Source organism: Bufo gargarizans, chromosome 2 (assembly GCF_014858855.1).
Source record: "Bufo gargarizans isolate SCDJY-AF-19 chromosome 2, ASM1485885v1, whole genome shotgun sequence".
NCBI lineage: Eukaryota > Metazoa > Chordata > Amphibia > Anura > Bufonidae > Bufo > Bufo gargarizans.
In genome coordinates, this window is record NC_058081.1 from 698,844,465 (window position 1) to 698,863,135 (window position 18,671).

Genomic DNA, 18,671 nt, shown 5'->3' on the forward strand with positions numbered 1-18,671 from the left:
TATGTTGCAATTGACCTGAAAATTGTAATATGACACACTAAGGTCTCCTAGGACTCAGATTTCTTAATATCTTTTCGTTATCTTTTTTTTATTTTTTTATTTTTGCTTTCTCTCCTTTCCCCAGAGACAGCAATAGCAAATCATGTCAGAGTGACATTGACATATACAGCTATGGGTAACACATGTGTAACGCCCCAGAGTGGCATTACCACTTCTGCACCCTGCTACTACCTCCAATGGGTTAACAAAACGTCATCTTATGTATTTTCTTCAAGTCCCATACACTGTGCATTTCTAATGTTTGTAACTATTATGTTCACAAGTAATGTGCCTGGTTCACCAGCAGGTGGCAGCAAACACGGCAGAGCTATAGTTAGGTAGAATGAAGCTTTCCATTCCATTCTACCCCCCCCCCCCCCTCCCGGAGAAAGGTGGGTGAGTCACACTTTCTCCAGGAAGGGTGGGGTCCAGTTTCTAGTTAGTCTAGCTTACCCCCTGCTAGGGGACAGGTGTGCAGAGGGCACGTCTCTGCTGGACGTGCCCTCGCCAGCCAGAGCACCCTAAGCTTAGCTGGCCATGGACGCCAAAGCTTAAAGCCTCAGAAGCCAGGAGCATAGTTCCCTGGCACAACTTAAGAGTAAGACTACAGAGAGAAGGTGCAGCAGACAGAAGAATCTGAGTTATACAGCCAGCCTGTCAGAACAGCAGAGCCATAGAGAAAGAGATGTAGCAGAGACGAGTTTGCCTGCCAGTTAATGCTAAAGCCTGCTGGGACCAAAACAAAGTTTGGAGACTGTTTCTGATGAACGTTTATTCAAGTAAAGCTGCTGTTCAACTTCATCTCATGGTCTTTCTTTCAAATCCCCCAATTTGAGTCCCCCACTGAGATGTTTGGTCATCTTAGACTGTGTTATTATCATCTTTAGCCTTATCGTCCTGCACAAGCAACTCCCCCTCCTCCAGTGGTAGCTTCTCATCCTCCTTCTCCATGGAATTTGTCCTTGTGGGTTTAAACAACTACAGGACAGCCAGCAAGATGCATAAGCTGTTCTTCTTCCACCATCTCTTGTTGCATCAGCGTGAGTATCTGCTCTAAAATAAATATCCGGGGGTGACATTGTTGATGCCTCAGTTGTTCCTATTGACAAATCTGGTAGCCTCATCGAAAGACCTGAGTACCCGACAAGCGTCTCTGGTGTACTGCCTCTGCCTGACCTGGACACAGCAAATGCTTCCTGCAGAGGTGGTCTGCTGCACAACAAAATCATTCACCGCTTTACGCTGCTCATATAAACACTCTAGCATATGTAAGGTGGAACTTTAGATGGTTCAATGGCAGACCAGAAGAGCACTCCGTGCCATATAAGAATGGTTGAAATGTGAGAACAGTCTCTGGGACATGGCCAGCAACTACTGCAAGCTACTGTACTTTTTCAAAAAGTGTTGCACAACTAAATTTATCACGTGCACCTTGAAGGAAGCATGTGTTATTTCCCCCAAATGCAGCTTGGCCACAATGTTCCTGCCTTTCTCGCTGACCAACTTGCCCAGTTGAAGCTATTTGATGCATTTTAGGAAGTGAACGGCAGTGTAGCTACTCTCGCACAGTCCAATCAGCTCTAACACAGCATGGCAACACTTCACTTTACACATATGAGAGATGGCGAGTGGGAGCAATGTTCTGTCCTGCTTCTTTTGGGGATGGGAGGATGTCCATGGGAAATGTATTTTAAGCCAAAAATGAGTAAAATGCAATAATACAAAAATTTCCCCCGAAGGTGTCCATATAACTTTTAAATAATTTTAACATAATATGATAAAACAAGGAAGAGAAGCTATGAAAAAGTGGCATGAGAATACAAATACAAAGGTAAAAAAAGAATAGACCAGAGGAATAGGATAAAGTTGCAATATAATTGGGGGACTGGTGTTCGACACATTTAAAGGAGACCTATACACAGTTTATGGAATCAACATGACTTATATGCCATCGTTCACCCATCATTGTGGTGGCTTTCTTTTAATAGTCCATCCCCTTGTATCATAGTATTGGCCCCCAATACCTTTTTGTGCTCTATATACTAAAAGAAAGCCATAAACCAGCTCTCTGCTCCATGGGCAGCGTCCACACCACTTATAGAGGACAGCATCAGAGTGATGCCGAAGTATAAAGTGATCATGCGAGATGTAACTAATCTTGTCAGACCAGCTTCCACTCTTCCACTATGAATGCCACTGAACACTGGAACTGGGTCTTCCCACAGCCTGGTCTTGTGAGATTAGTTACATCTTGTGAGATCATACTGTTCTATCTGATACTATCCTCTACGACTAAGCAATATCAGAGTGTTGGTGTGGACACAGCCCATGCTGAGGGTAGCTGATCTATGCCCCTTTGGACCTTGGCTTTCTATTAGCCTATAGAGCTCCAAATGGTATTGGGGGCCAGAACTATGGAAAGGGGTAATGGATTGCACAAAACAAAATAAACCCCACAATGATCAAGGGTCCAGTGGAAATCATAGCATGTAAGCAGAGATGCGAGAATGCATTCTAAACAAAAAATTTGCAGTGGATCCAAATCTGAATTACCGTATTAGTGAATTAATTCAGGACAAATTTTGGAGAGAATAATAGAGAAAAAAAAATAAATAAAAATTTGTAAAAGAAGAAAAAAAAAAAGAGACAGACAAGAAAACTAACAATATGAGTTCCAGGAGACCTCAGAGTATCTTACACAAATTTTCAGCCAATTGGAGCACATTAGATTAGGGTAGAATCAATTCAGACCTAATCTGAATTGGTCGACCGATTCAGCCAAATTGAACTCGAATTCGATTTTTAGCGAATGGCTCATCTCTACATGTAAGCCATGTTGATTTCAAAAACTGATTACATATCATCTTTAAAGTGCACCTCTCACCAGTTTTTACATTATAAAAGTAATACCTCATACCCTAGTCCAGGGCTGGCCAACTTGCGGCTCTCCAGCTGTTGTAAAACTAGAACTCCCACCATTCCCTGGTGTAGGCTGATAGCTGTAGGCAGACTGGGCATGCTGGGAGTTGTAACAGCTGGAGAGCCACAGGTTGGCCAGCCCTGCTCTAGTCCATGTCCAGGAGATGCCAATCTCGCAAATTTTGTACATGATCCTCTCCTCCGTTGCGCCACTGTGCACCCCATTTGGTTCAGCTTTCTCAGTGGGCGTCTCCTTCTACCTGGTTGTGATGCAGTTCAATCACAGCGGACCGCTTAACAGCCAGGGAGAAGGAGAGTTGTTTTCGTGAGATTTGGCAAATCTCATGAGAACAGGCTATGTAAGCGAGTACAGCAAGTACTATGCTCGATTACATAGCCTGTTCTCATGAGATTTACCAAATCTCACGAAAACAACTCTCCTTCTCCCTGGCTCTGAAGATGTATGCTGCGATTGGACCTCGCCACAGCCAGAGAGAAGGAGACGCCCACTGAGAAAAGATGATATCTTCTCTTCCCTGTACCTATGCTATTAATTAGCATATCAGGTGTCAAAACCAACTGGGCGGCACAGTGGCGCAACAGAGGAGCGAATCATAAAAAAAAATTAGAGAGATGGCATCTCCTGAACATGGACTACAGTATGAGGTATTGCTTTTATAAAGTAAAAACTGGTGAAAGGTCCTCTTTAAGGGTGAGCCCAAAAATTGATACCAGAAAGAAGTGACAATGTTAGTAGAAAGAATACAGTTATACATATGTAAATCCTCCTAGATTATTGCAGTAGAGCGTCAGTCAAAACATTCAAATCCATTCAAGGTCCATGACATCCTAATAAGAAGAAACACTCAATTTTCACCTCCAAAAAAGTGTGAAACACACAGTATGTAACCATATGTAAAAGTCTCTGGATATAAGACGAAAGTATTGTCTGAGCTTGAGCGGTCACCTGAGATTTCTTTGTACATAATAGATGTCAGGTCCCTTAGCATGATAATGTAAGAGAGAAAAGGAAAAAGAGAAAAACGGGAAAAAAGACAAAGTAAAAACTCCCTGTAATTTGTAGTTTGGACACCTGGTCAGCACCAAATGACAAATACTCTATATATCATATTTTAGATGCTCGAAAACCCCTGTACAGTAGTAATGCCCACCTTAGACTCATCTGACACATATCGTCAGGTTTAATGTACTCAACATTGCATTCTTAGTCTCTCTATTTTTAACAGTGTCCAGTTTTTTATGAAGGGTGGAATTTGAAAAAAATTTGGGTAAAATTTGGATTATGTAGAATCAATTTGCTCATCTTTATTGGCTACGTTTTTCAGTTATTTAAAAAAGGTATATCAGCAAATACCCCCGAATGAATGCCAACAGGACGCCCTTCTGGCATACAACGGATAAATGTGGTCCTATGGATAGTGTATGTGGGCATCCTTGAGTGTGCTGATCACAAGTCTATGTCTAGATTCATGTGTGTGTGCCTTCTGCTAGTGCATTTGAAAAAGAATGCACACATGCCACGCCCAATACTATACACATGTGCCACTGACATGCCGCACACATGCCACCTATATTCTGGACATTTACCAAACATGCACTACTTACAGACTGTACCAATTCTGCAAATGCGTTACCCTGCGCTAGATGCATGCTGTACACACTGCACTCACATTTGGGACACATGCTCCGCTCACATGTTGGACTTAAGATGCACATGCCTTGCAGAGTCTTTGGACCATGGGTATATGTCACCTTCACACTGTGCTGATGATGCACATACAACAGTCTCACCCTGAACTCATACTGTGAATGTGGAGGTTTTCCCAATGTATACCTCCATGGGAGACCTAGAGAGGCATTCATCGTCCACAGGCTCCCATGTAAAAAAATAAATATGTAAGGGTATGACCAGTGGCGTACATAGAGAAGTAAGGGCCCCGACACAGGACAGAAGAGTTTCTGCCTAAACCCCTTTTAATGACCCTTCGGCCATTTTTTCACTGCTTTATTTGCTAAAAGTTGTTCCTTTAGAGCAGGGATGCTCAACCTGCGGCCCTCCAGCTGTTGTAAAACTACAACTCCCATGATGCCCTTCTGTAGGATGAAAGCTGTAGGCTGTCAGGGAATTGTGGGAGTTGTAGTTTTGCAACAGCTGGAGGGCCGCAGGTTGAGCATGCCTGCTTTAGAGGGTAGAGTCCTGACCAAGTTTTACCCCATGTAGAAGAGGGGATGATCCCAACTGGGCCCCCTCTTGCCCTGGGCCCCAGTCGAGTACCGCATGGCCGGAAGGGACGTGGCGGGATCTAATTAAACTAATGAAGTTAGTAATAATAATTAAAACTGTTTATTTGGTCTGTATGTAACACCCTAGAGTGGTGTTACCACTCCTGCACCCTGCTACTGTCTTTATTGGGCTAACACAATGTCATCTATGTATTATGTTCCAGGTTCACCACAATGTGCATCTATAATATTGTTATGCAACTGCTCATATGTACTTTACCTGGTTCACTAGCAGGTGGCAGCAAATATGGCAGATCTATCCTTAGACAGAATGGAACTCACCATTCCATTCTCCCCCCTTTTGGGCAGAAGTGGGCAAGTCCTGCTTGCAACCAGAAGGAGGTGGGCAGTTCTAGATGATTCCGACTCCATGTTGGAGCTGACAGGACACTAACCTATTCCTTGGCTGAAAACTAAGTCAGACTAAAGAGAAGAGTGCAGAATAAATAAGGAATCAAAGTTACTAAGCTAGCCTGTCAGTACAGCAGAGATAACGAGATAAAACAAAGTTAAGTTTGCCTGCCAGTTCATGCTAAAGCCTGCTGGAACAAAGACAAATTCTGAAAACTGTTTGGATAAAACGTTCATTCAAGTAAAGCTGCCATTAAACTTCATTTCCTCTGGAGGTGGTTTATATCCCGAGAACAAAAGGATCAGGTGCTAAAATCCAATAGCTCGATCCTTTTCTCTCAGGAACTTGGGTAGAGTTCAGAGTCCCATATACAAGGTCGGGACTCAAGTTATTCTTTCAAATCCCTCAATTAACTTGGGTAGAGTTCAGAGTCCCATATTTCAAGGTCGGGACTCAAGTTATTCTTTCAAATCCCTCAATTATTCCACCTATTTATTGCTTTGGAGCCAAAGCCTGTAGTCCAGCGGTATCCAGGTAGGAGCATCGTGACACACATAAAGAGACATTTAGGCCGCACTACACCACTCTGCATTCCAACTAGGGATGCGATAAAGAGAGGGCCCTGGGGGGAGGCAGCATGTTGCATATATAGTTAGGGGTCACATGGCACCTTTAATATGAAAGTTTCATGAAATGGAAAATATTTATCATCCAGTTCTTTAGGTATTCTAATGTCCGATTTCAGAATACTACCCAATACTTCGAAGCTATGGAGGCTTACAGCATGAAACTAAGGATATACCGTGACCGTTTTGTGACTTTCTGTGATAACGATGAGAGGTTACTCCTGATATGTTGGTTGTTTAAGGCTCCATTCACATGTACGCAATTTCGTTCGATTCATTTCCATGGAACCACACGACGTGCGGCCCGCATCCGGAAATGCGGACCCGCAATTCTGGGTCCGCATTTCCGTTCCCGAATAAAATAGAACATATCCTATTCTTGTCTGCAATTGCGGACAAGAATAGGCATATTCTATTAGTGCTGGCGATGTGCGGTCCGCAAAATGCGGAACGCACATTGCCGGTGTCCGTGTTTTGCGGAACCACAGATCCGTGGATCCACAAAACACTTACGGACGTGTGAATGGACCCTTACTCTAGTTATGTTATAATTTTGGTACCTGATGAAACATATGGGTGTTAAATGAATAGATATAAGACAGATGGAGAGCGAACACGTTCTATTATTATGGTTTTCCATATGTCAAGGGAAGTGTTGAAAGTGAAGGTGACATATTACTTTGTGACAAATGTCTTTACACTTTTTGATGTAATAACAGATGTGCTCAGTAAAATCTAAATTAAAAAAATATCATGCGGTATACACTTATTACTGGATGCCTCTGTATGGAATACTGAAGACTCGTGGTATCCAGGGGGAGGTGAAAGAAGAACCTGCAGTACACCATGGCTCCCCCAGCATATCTGACTGCCACCATAGCATACACTTTTATGGCACCAGTACAGATTACACTTCATATGACAGTAGCAGCCACAGCAAAAAAAAACTGGCAAGGTTGGTGGCTTTTCTCTAGGCACCCTAAGAACATGGCAGCGTCATCTATAGCAGCATCACCTCTGATACATGATTTTTCTCATGCCAGACGATAGTTTTTGCTCTGTATACCTTCTACATTGAGCACCGTGATCATAATTGTCACATCTCTTCACCTCTGCCTCCTCCTCATCAGTCTCCAGTTCCAAGATACTATTCAGAACTTCATTTTTCTCAACGCTGCTGCTTTGCTCTAAGGCTGGCTATAAACATGACGTACCTCTTGGCTAAATGTTTTGTTGGACAATAGCTGTCTATCTTCACTCCCCATACATATGCACACTTGTTCTGACTGGAAGAACATGTGTTCTGGATGAGGACAGAGGAGAAAGCCACTGCCAGACTCCTCTGGGGGTGGTTTATCTCCCGAGAACAAAAGAATCAGGTGCTAAAATCCAATAGCTCGATCCTTTTCTCCCAGGAAACTTGGGTAGAGTTCAGAGTCCCATATACATTAGATAGTCAGCAGGTCCAGCCAAAATAGGGGTTCACAGCTGATATACTGTACATCTTAGATATATGTACATGGCCAGCTTAAAATAGAAGACACCACCCTTCGTCCACTACTTGATCCTAAGACAGATGTAGTGGGTCATCTTCTGGTAAACCAAACCATTTCCCCTTACATTCTCCTCTTCATCCATTCCAAATTGTTGTGGCCATACACAGTCTCGTCAGTGCTTGTCCACAACTGAGATGAAGGTCTAGTGACATTTTAATTGAACATAGGCTTTTAATATCTCCTCCATTTTCAGCCGCCCTAACAATGTTTTAGATTGCAGCTCTGAGTGCCGACACCAGGGAAATGGAGGGCAGTAGGAAAATAATAAAATAATGATCTGGACCCAATATCTGCACCAGTACTACTCATGTATTACTACAGATGATAGTCCAAAATTGTGATGACAATTTTCCTTTAAGGAAATAATCATATTAAATGCTGAAACTAAATGTTTCGCAAACTTAAAGGGGTATTTTCATCTTGAGATTTATGGAATAGCCATAGGATATGCCATAACTGTCTCTGGGACCCACATCTATTTTGAGAATGAGCGTTGAAAGACCCCTGTTTTGAAGCTGAGTTGAAAGGAGAAGCGGCTGCATATGCGCAGCTCTCTCCATTCACTTCTACGTGAGCTCCGAAGATAGTCAAGTAAGCATAATATCTGCTCACAACAGCCATCAGATAGAGGTCTCAGTCTTTGAAATAGATGAGGGTCCCAGAGGTGGAATCCCCACCTATCTGACACGGCTTATCCTTTTACTGTAGGCTTAGGTGTCATTACATTTGAAATGATCCCACAATTTAAGATGAAGGACACTTACCCTGGTCAGTTCAATAACAGTTGATTGGTCTATCTCCATAAAGGTAACCATGCAGATATAATCTCTGGGGGAAAAAAAAGAAACATGTTGAAAATGGAAGTCTCAAACCTCCGACAACATATCACTTAAGATGAACTCACAACTTAACTTTGCTCTAGCAGAAGGCACAGTGCTTATTGGCTTCAGTCACAATTAGGTGCAATTGATGTTTACAGATGTTAAAGCCTGGCGGTTGAACAGTTTCTCTATGTGGGTACATAGCTTAATAGTTTCAGTCCATCACTGAAGGCACACAACCTGTTGGTTATATATCTCTCCCTGAAGGCACTTAGCACACTAGTTACATTCCCTGACAACTCATGCTAACAATAAATGGTGGGGTACATGGATCAGTGCTCTCTTGTAAGGGCAGCGCTATGCAGGGTATCAGCTACTCTCTCTTCCCGCCTCTAGGATCTAGAGGATAGCTGGGTGTAGAAGACTTTTATCTTGTATCTGATGTAGAATGGTCATGGGTGTATGTATAATATACTAATATGCAGAAGGATCTGCAGGATAGCCCGGTGTAGAGGATTTGTGCCACCTGTAAGATAGTCATGTCTGTTTATGTATAAATATACCATTATGTGTAGGGACATTGAGTATGGCCATTTATAGAGGACTCATACAATATCTTGTAATATTATGTGCAGGGATCCAGAGGATAGCTGGGTGTAGAGGACTCGCATCTCCTGTAGGACAGTCATGGCTGTGTATGTGTAATATACTATTATGCGCAGGGAGGATAGCTGTATATAGAGTACTCGTATGTCTTGAAAGGATAGTCATGTCTGTGTATGTATAATTATCTGGAGGATAGCTAGGTGTAGGGGACTCATATCTCCTGTAGGATAGCCATGGCTGCATATGTATAATAATAAGCTTTTATGTGCAGAGAACTAGAGGATAGCCAGGTATAGAATATTTGTCCTGAAGAATAGTCATGCCTTTTCATGTATAATAATATACTATTATGTGCAGGAATCTGGAGGATAGTTGGATGTAGAGGATTTGAGTAGAAGATAGCCATAGACTTATATCTTGTAACTCCTGCAGGATAGTCATGTCTGTGTACGTATTACAAACATAATATTATCTGCAAGGATCTGGAGGCTATCCCGGTGCAGAGGACTCGTAACTTCTGTAGGATAGTCATGTCTGTGTATATATACTAATATAATATTATCTGCAGGGATCTGGAAGATATCCTGTGTACAGGACTCGTAACTCCTGTAGGATAGTCATGTCTGTGTATGTATACTAATATAATATTATCTGCAGGGATCTGGAGGATATCCCGGTGCAGAGGACTCGTAACTCCTGTAGGATAGTCATGTCTGTGTATGTATTACTAATATAATATTATCAGCAGGAATCTGGAGGATCTCCTAGTGCAGAGGACTCGTAACTCCTGTAGGATAGTCATGTCTGTGTATGTATTACTAATATAATATTATCTGCAGGGATCTGGAGGGTATCCAGGTGCAGAAGACTCGGATCTCCTGAAGGATAGTCATGTCTGTGTATGTATTACTAAAATAATATTATCTGTAGGGATCTGGAGGGTATCCTGGTGTAGAGGACTCGTAACTTCAGTAGGATAGTCATGTCTGTGTATGTATACCAATATACTATTACAGTATCTACAGGGATCTGGAGAATAGCTAGGTGCAGAAGACTCATATCTCTTGCAGGATAGTCATGACTGTGCAGGTGTTTTACTAATATACTTCACGTAGAAGAATTTATGTTATCTCTGCAGGAAGCTTTAACATAACTGCAGAATAATTTTACCTGAGACAATTAATTGGCTTTACATCCTTCAAAGGTACTGAAGAACAAGACAGGAAAAGGGTTAAAGTTTGTGCCCATGTTCTTTTTTTGAACTTGTGTACACTTAATATTGGACTTATCATTATTATATAATTGCAGCATGACACCAACATCGGTAACAGAAAGCGTTCTTCACAGATCCGGGTGTGGAGGTGACAGAGGCATCATTCTCCAGTGAATCAGCACATGATGATAAAACATGAGGCGGTCCGGTTAAATAAAGTTTATTCCGCTGTGTGTGCATATATATATACATATATATATTTCTAGGATGAGTGAAGACTGCACCTACCTAACAGCTGAGAGTCACGTGATGTTATAGTGGAAGTCAGAATGATGGTCTCAGTTTCTATGGAAATCTCCATAGATACCAGCAGGTTCTACATCCCCACAGGGATGCCTTTTCAATAGGGTTCCATTTAAAACCTCAAGTCTAGAAGCAGAGAAGAGGAGTGTGGGTGGGAGTCAAATATATCCCGATGAAAACCCTGCATGGGTTCCAGCTAATATCTCCGAAGTCCTTGCCGTTCATCAGGCGGAGGACATTCGGCAGACTATGAGGTCTGCGGTTATTCTGAGGAACGCTCCAATTGACAAGATGAGACAAGGGATCATTTCTAACGATGTGAACACGTCAGACAATTTGTAGTAAAAAACAGCAGAAAGGCTCAATGACATCAATGACAACTCCAGCACTGCTACTTCAACATACAAAGACTTGCTATTCGGGTGGGTGACATCAGGGACCCCAGCTCATAGAGGCTTCCAGAGGCTTGATCATATAAAAGACTCATGACTGAGATTTTTTAATCTACGCTACTTATTAAGTTGGATTTGGAACATAATGAGTTATGGAGCTTCCTAAAATTGATGGCCATCAATATCAGATTGGTGGATATCTGTCCACGGCCATTCAGCTGTTCGAAGGGGCCTTGTCTCTCATGAGAGCGGTGTGGCCTCTTCAACATTTACATTGCTCAGCACAGCGCTCATAGAGGCGGTTCCGACTACTGCAGTGTTGGATTACCGTGTACATCTTCTGCCAACATTCAAATGGATCATTCTAGCCTAAATGAATGACCTTCTGGGGTCATCTTTGTAAAGAAATGAATTAACTAATTTACATTCATCTTTTTTGTGTAGAACCTCCATCCAGATAGTGACCTTCCTCATACAAGTGTCGTTGTTCACAGTGAACATTAAAGGCTATGGACACCTTTGGGTGCTTTTTATTATACTGAAATGCATTTGTAATTAGGTTTTATTAAAGATTTAGCTGAGTTTGTCTTCTGTAGCTTGTATGCATTATCATACATTGGAGGCTGCTCAGTCCCGTTCAGTGTAAAATCTGTTAAATACTGTAAGCTCTCTGACAGCACAGTCTGTAGATAGGGATGAACAAACTTGTATTTTCAAGTTCGGCGTCCAAGGTTCGGGTTTGTGTCATCTAATAATTCCGTTATGGAGTCTGCTACCATGGACCATAAGTTATGGTCGTGGTAGTGGAATCCATAACATAATTCTTAGATAACCCGAACCCGAACCTTGGACGCTGAACTCGAAAACACAAGTATGCTCACCACTATCTATAGACCCTCTCTCTGCTCCCTTGAACAGAAATTTTATCTGATAACTTTACAACCAAATAAAATAAAGGGGAAGTGGGAAGTCCACTTCATGAATGTTCCAGAGAAAAGAGATAAGGTCTACAGATTGAGCCATAAGAGAGCTTGTCTAGCGGATGTCATACTGAACAAGACTGAGCAGCCTGCAATGTATGAGAATACAAGCAGACTGCAGAAGACAGATGGTTGAAAATTAAATAATTAGTTCTATCCAAAAATACACACATTTCCATATATACATACATAGAGGAGGAATTTATTATGAGGGGAATATATGAATTCAGTTTTGCTTGAGTCTGGTTTGGAGTACTTTGTGCCACAATTATCAAATGTTGCAGGTTGTTTGATAAATTTTGGCTTGTCAGTTTTCCTACTCCACCGTCCTCCTGGAGTGAGAGTATGACTTTTTCGCGATGATAAATCTGGAGTAAAACTCATTAACATAGCTAACCACACCCACTTTCTCACCCATATGCCAAAAGTCGCTAAATTTTGCACAAGTGAGTGCAAAATAGTCACAAAGTCACTATTTCTGTGACCTTTAAATGCCAGAATTCTGGAGTGAAGGTGTGATAAATCAGGGCCATAGTCTTTAAAGGTTGCTGTCAGGGAATTTAATATTGATGTCCTATCTAACCCCTTTAAGGACTGAGCCTAATTTGCTTTTTGCATTTTTGATTTTATCTCCCAACATTCCAATATGCAGTAACTTTTTTATTTTTCCGTTCACATATGAGGGCTTATTTTCTTGCGGGACAAGATGCATTTTCTAATAGAAACATTTAATTGATTGTGTCTTTTATTGGAAAGCAGGGAAAAATTATTTGTTGGGTAAAATAAAAATAAAAAAAACACACAATTCAGCCAAGATTTTGGGGTTTTGACATCACAACATTCACTATGCACTAAAAGTGACATGACCTCTTTATTCTGTGCCTCAATACGATTACAGGGATACAAAATTTATATAGTTTTTATTTTGTTTTATTACTTTAAAAAAACTTAAAAAATCTAAATTTTCTTTGCATCACCATTTTCTGTCAGTCAGCCATGACTTTTCTATATTTTGGTCTACAGAGCTGTATGAGGGCTTTTTTTTGAGGGACAAACTATAGTTGTATTGGGGTACATACAACTTTCTTATTACTGTTATTCAACTTTTTTGGGAGACAAGGTGACTAAAAAGTCGCATTGCTTGTTTTTATAGTTTTTTTTTCCGTTACAGCATTTACCACGCAGAAAAATTAAAAAAATATTTAAATCGTTCAGACATTTTTGGATGCAGCGATACCTGAGATGTTAATTTTGTATATATTTATAAAAAATTATGAAAGGGGGTGATTTAAACTTTTAATATATATTTTTTTAATTATTATTATTAAACCCTTAGGGGGCTAGAATCTGGGATCTTTTGATCCCTTGGCCCTTTCACCCTATCTACTAGGGTGAATGGCATTCTGACGGGCTCCCTGCTGAGCTGTGCCCCGTGCACAGCCTAGCAGAAAGTTTACCATGGCATGCCTGGGAACCTCCAGCAGGGTCCAGGCTGTCATAGTATCTAATTGGAGCCCCACAATTTCACTGCTGGGGCTCCGATCGGAAAGCAGAGGGAGCCACATCCCACTGCCTAACCTCACAGATGCCGCGATTGCTTTTGAACGTGACATCTGAGGGGTTAAATGATGAGGTTCGGCGTGATCGCTGTTCCTTGTCATTGCGGCTGGGTGCCTTTTGCTGTGAATACCAACCTCTAGAAGACCACTTTTTAATTCAATTTGGGCTGCTTATCTTAAAAAAGTTTCCTTTTTAAAAAAATATTGGTTAGAGCTCAATTTTCCTCATAGAAAAGTCTGAATTCTCCACAATCACATAGGCTTGCATGATAACATTCTGTCTCCTTAATTTCTGACAGCTATCATACGATGGGGCTCAGAATAAAGGACAGAAGCACATGATTCATATATAGGTACAGCAATATGATCCTGAGGGTGGGAGGCTGTGTCAGGTGGGACCAGAATGTACATGTGGAATTTTAGACCCTCAATTAAGTTTTATATCCAGAAGACATTGGTGACCTCCAATGTGTCATATAAACAGCAGATATTTATGGTTCCTTAGCCACTATGACTGGGATTAGGCTTTATTGGTTGGTTGATTTGTTTTTGCTAGATCTGATGCATTCTTGTGCAAACTCCATAGGTAAAGTTCAATATGATTTATTTTTAGCTGTGGCAAAGTAAACTGGGTAATGACATATTCTTTGCTGTATATTTAGTAGATTCAGTTTATATCTTTACAGAGATGCCATGACATGGCAGAGTGTACAGTAGATACACTGTTCGTGTGATATAGTTCTCTAAGCTGTCTCTTGCTTCTGTACCTAGATGACTGTCCTCTGTATATAATCATAACTCAGTTCTATTATATTCTATACATAGAACACTTCAACCTCCAACATAACCCTTCAGCAGACCATGACTATAATTTCAATTCTTTTATACTCTATACCTAGAACCCTACACCTTCCAACATGATCAATCTCTGTACATGACAATAATACATTTCTAATGTACTGTCTATATAAAACACTTTTTCCAACCTTAAATGAACAAGGTCCAGTAAAGAGGACATGTCTTGTCCGTCAGTGATAAATAGAAGCCTTCACAAAAAACATTTCATCTATTACTGGAGCAGTTTTGATTTAGACATTTCTATGTGGCATCATCGACAATTCAATGAATCCTGTTCTAGAACGTTAACATATTTCAGGTTAACACAAAATACTCTAAAATACGTTTAAACCCTTCAACCATGCAGGACAACATCATGCAATGGAAGATATCCTGACTAACTGTAACATGAAGAACCAATTATAGGTTTGGGATAATGAGATGTCTTTTTGAAGTAGTAGAAGTCTGGGAAAGATGTCCACCCATTCAACTGGAAGCATAACTATGGACCTACAAGCAGTAAGAGCACTTGTAGCTCCCAATATGTAGGTGGGACTTTTAAATGTCACTCCAATATCCACACAAAGGTGGCACAGAGGAAAACATTGCCATTGAGGCAGTGGATTACAATTGGCCAAAGAGAACTTTTCTCTGTTAGACTCTGGTAGGCTCTGGTATGGAATAGGCTCTGGTATGCAATAGACAACAACAGATAAGTGACATATTAAGAAGGAACTACCTTTTTGGATCAGAAAATAGCATTTAAAGCCCCAGATGGCCAGTATGCAGACAACTTGACCACAAATAACTGGCATCTGCACCCTGACTGCCTACTGGGGACTATCCTGGGTATTATGACTAGTGAATGTAGTAGGAAAAGGAAAGAGCTCCTCATGGGGGTTTAGGGTAGAGAATGACAGATTCCTGAGACTGCACTTCAGAGTAGCCTGTGTCAAGTCAATAACGATTTTGTATATTCATTATCCCAGCCTGTGGGGACTACTTCTAAGATGTTACCTAACTACTGACAACTAGCCTGAAACCAACTGGTATACTTGTGGAGTTTTAGTCTACAATCAGTGTTACATAAATAGGCTTAAAGAGTTTTGTGGGGGGTTTTCATACATTTTCTTGTCAAAATGCCATAAGAGGGGCCATAGGATAAAGGAAAGTTCTAAAAGGATGTGCTTCCTGATATGACAACTACCTGGACAACAGCTACTGTAAAAAAAAAGTTCAACTGGAAGTCTTTTTGAAGGGTGGCTTGATGATCGAAGCGATGATCGAAGCGACTACAGTGCACATTAGGGTCAGGATTATAGCTCTCTATTAAGAATGGTACGGCCAAAATAAGGAGTGGATCACAAAAGGAGAGAAAGTAATAAAGCCATAAGACTTCTCTTCTTTTTTGAATTCACTCCTGGCTTTGGCTTCCAAAATTGCGTTAAGAAACCTGAATGTGTGACCATATCCTCCTCAGGCCTTTGGCTTTTTGAAGGCATTAACAAGGTAACAACCGGTAGATTTAGGGTGAAGGTCACATAGAAAATATTTGTGGTGACCTAAAGGTGGCCATACTCATTAGATTAAGGTCTGACAAACCCACAAATTTCAGCATGACCGCTCTACCATCTAACATCTACTAGATGTTCGTCCTATGTTGGTTCAGCAGATGATGGAGAAAAAAGGATTGGGCACTCTGAATTTCAACGTGTAAGATCTTTTGTTGTAGGGTTAGATAATCTTCCACCAGAGGGGTATGGCAGCAGCTTTCTCCCCTATATTCAATGAGATGACAGACATGCTTTGCTAAGTCAACTGTGAATGTGAATGGGGAAGTCAGGGGGAACAGCTGTTGACTTAACAAGGAATATATGTAAAAAATCATAAGACTTTTTTGTGTGAGAATCTTCATATGATGGATGATGCCAACTAAAATGATCAAAGGTCGGGTGGTAACATGTTTGTCATATATCTTACAGGGCTTTTACAGAGTTGTTCGTTGTCCTAGACAGAACATTTTGACCATAATTTGCAAACCTAGTGGTGATGTGTGTTGAGATGCCTCCACATTAACTGCAAATGTATGCTTCTGCTTCACTTCATAGATTGACTGCAAATGTGATGTGGAGCCTCCAGATTATGAAAAAGACAGTTTACTGGAGTCATAGTTAGTGTTGGCCAGTAAATTCCTACAAAGCGGATGGGAATCGCTTCATGGGATTCTCGAAAAAGTCACCTTTGTGGTAGCCTCTCAATCTAAACATTATCACAATTAGAAGACACCATTGCTTTCCATGCAGGACCTGTCTGTTTGTTATTTGCTTCTGTATAAAGGGTTCTTGTTGCTATGGTAACTTGGACATCCTGCTATATTTTTATACAGTGACTTGAATAAGTGTCTAGAAATCCCGACTCCTTCACAATATCTGATTTATACATAAGATCTTGAACATTCAATGATGATAAGATGAAACCAAGAGCAGAACTACAAGGATACCAGGCATAGCAACCATGAGGGGTCCCATCTCCTCAGTCATAGGATGCAGCAACTGATGACTATGGGCAATGGAAACGGGTGTTTGTTTTTGCATTAATAGGGTGTTGGGACATCATGTGTTCATTACACCTGAATAGTGACCTTATTATGTTTTTCTTGTTTGAGCTGTGATGTCTCAGTATCAGTGGGGTAACTTCAATTGACTGAGCCTGACAGCAAATTTTTGAACAAGCCCCCCTCCCCAGCAACTTCTTTGCAACTCACGTGCATTATCCTTGTACTGTGACATCACTGTGTGCACTATCCCACTATTTTGACATCAATATGTGCATTATCTCTGTACTGTGGCATCGCTTTATCTCTGTACTTACACATCACAGAATGCATCATCCCTGGTCTGTGACATCACTGTGTGAAGCATCCTACTATTATAACATCATAGTGTGCATTTTCCCTTTGTGTATTATCCCACTATTATGACATCACTGTGTGCATTAACCTGTGCAGTAAGGTATCCAAAATTATAGAAATTTTGTGTTCTGAAGTTTCTGTTCATTGAGGAGTGGGGCCCATTCCAAGTTTTGTTTTGAGGACCCATGGTCCACTGGAAAAAATAGAATTATGGACCACTGTAGTGTGCGCCTAGGCGTGACAAGAATATAACATGCAGTAAATAAGTAAAATTAATCAAAATTAATCAGGGCAGACCATAGACCATCTCTTATGTACCATTTCTGAGCACTGAAATCTAAAAATGCATTCATGACCCCTAGTTTGCCATACTGTATATGGACCACTGACAGGTTGTTTCTAGTAGAGAGAAGGCGTCAATGGAAAGTTGTATTCTCTAAATAGATTGAATAGATTGGCTTTTAACTATTTAAAGGCTTCCCAAAGTTGCACTTCAGCATTATTTGCATGTAAATTCATCTGCATCATAGGAAAATGTCACAGACTAAACGCTTCTTTTCAGTCTCACTTCATGTTATATTATACATATGGCAATTAGATAACTAGACTTGGAATCTACAGTAAAGATTCTATTATTTGTCCTCTGAAAGGGGACAAGACCCCCAAATTTTTAGGTGCAATCAGGGCTTGTTATGAAATAGCAAAAGAATATATACTCCTCTGTCCACTTCCCCTCTGTTCCAGCACTGTCACTGCATTGCTCCTTGTTTCCGTTGCTGCAGTGATGACTTCCCCGACGACCCCACTTAAGCTCTGCAACCCATTGCTGGTCACAGCGGTCATGTGAGGTAGTCAGGGATGTCACTGCTGCAGCGCTGGTCTCCCTGTATCGATGACCTCCCTTATCTACTCCACGTGACCACACAGACCAGTAACTTGTTGCAATGATTATGTGGGGTAGTAGGGGATGTCACCGCTACAGCTCTAGAAGCAAAAACCAGGAGGGGGCACCGGAGCTGGAGTAGACAGGTGAGTGAAGGGGTTTTTAGGTATTTACAGTTAGGCATTGGTGACCTATACTCAGGATAGGTCTTCAGTATTAGATCAGTGGGGGGTCTGACACCCTGCAGTCCCACAATCAGCTGATACTGTCACCCACTGGTGTAACTATACGGTGGATGGAAGACTGTGTGGTGTGCGGTGAGGGCGTACTTCAGCTACCATCCTGGGCACTGAGATGCAGTAGCCTGGCG

At 41.3% G+C, this 18,671-nt stretch overlaps 1 protein-coding gene across 3 annotated transcripts in view; it reads right to left on the reverse strand.

Annotated features, from left to right (window-relative positions):
* Positions 1–18,671, reverse strand: part of LRRC4B (leucine rich repeat containing 4B) — a 257,964-nt gene that overhangs the window by 26,987 nt on the left and 212,306 nt on the right. For all 3 annotated transcript variants that reach the window (XM_044282420.1, XM_044282419.1, XM_044282417.1), the window contains one exon: positions 8,561–8,624. The gene's annotated coding sequence lies outside the window, so the exon portion shown is untranslated. The remainder of the gene's footprint in view (positions 1–8,560; positions 8,625–18,671) is intronic.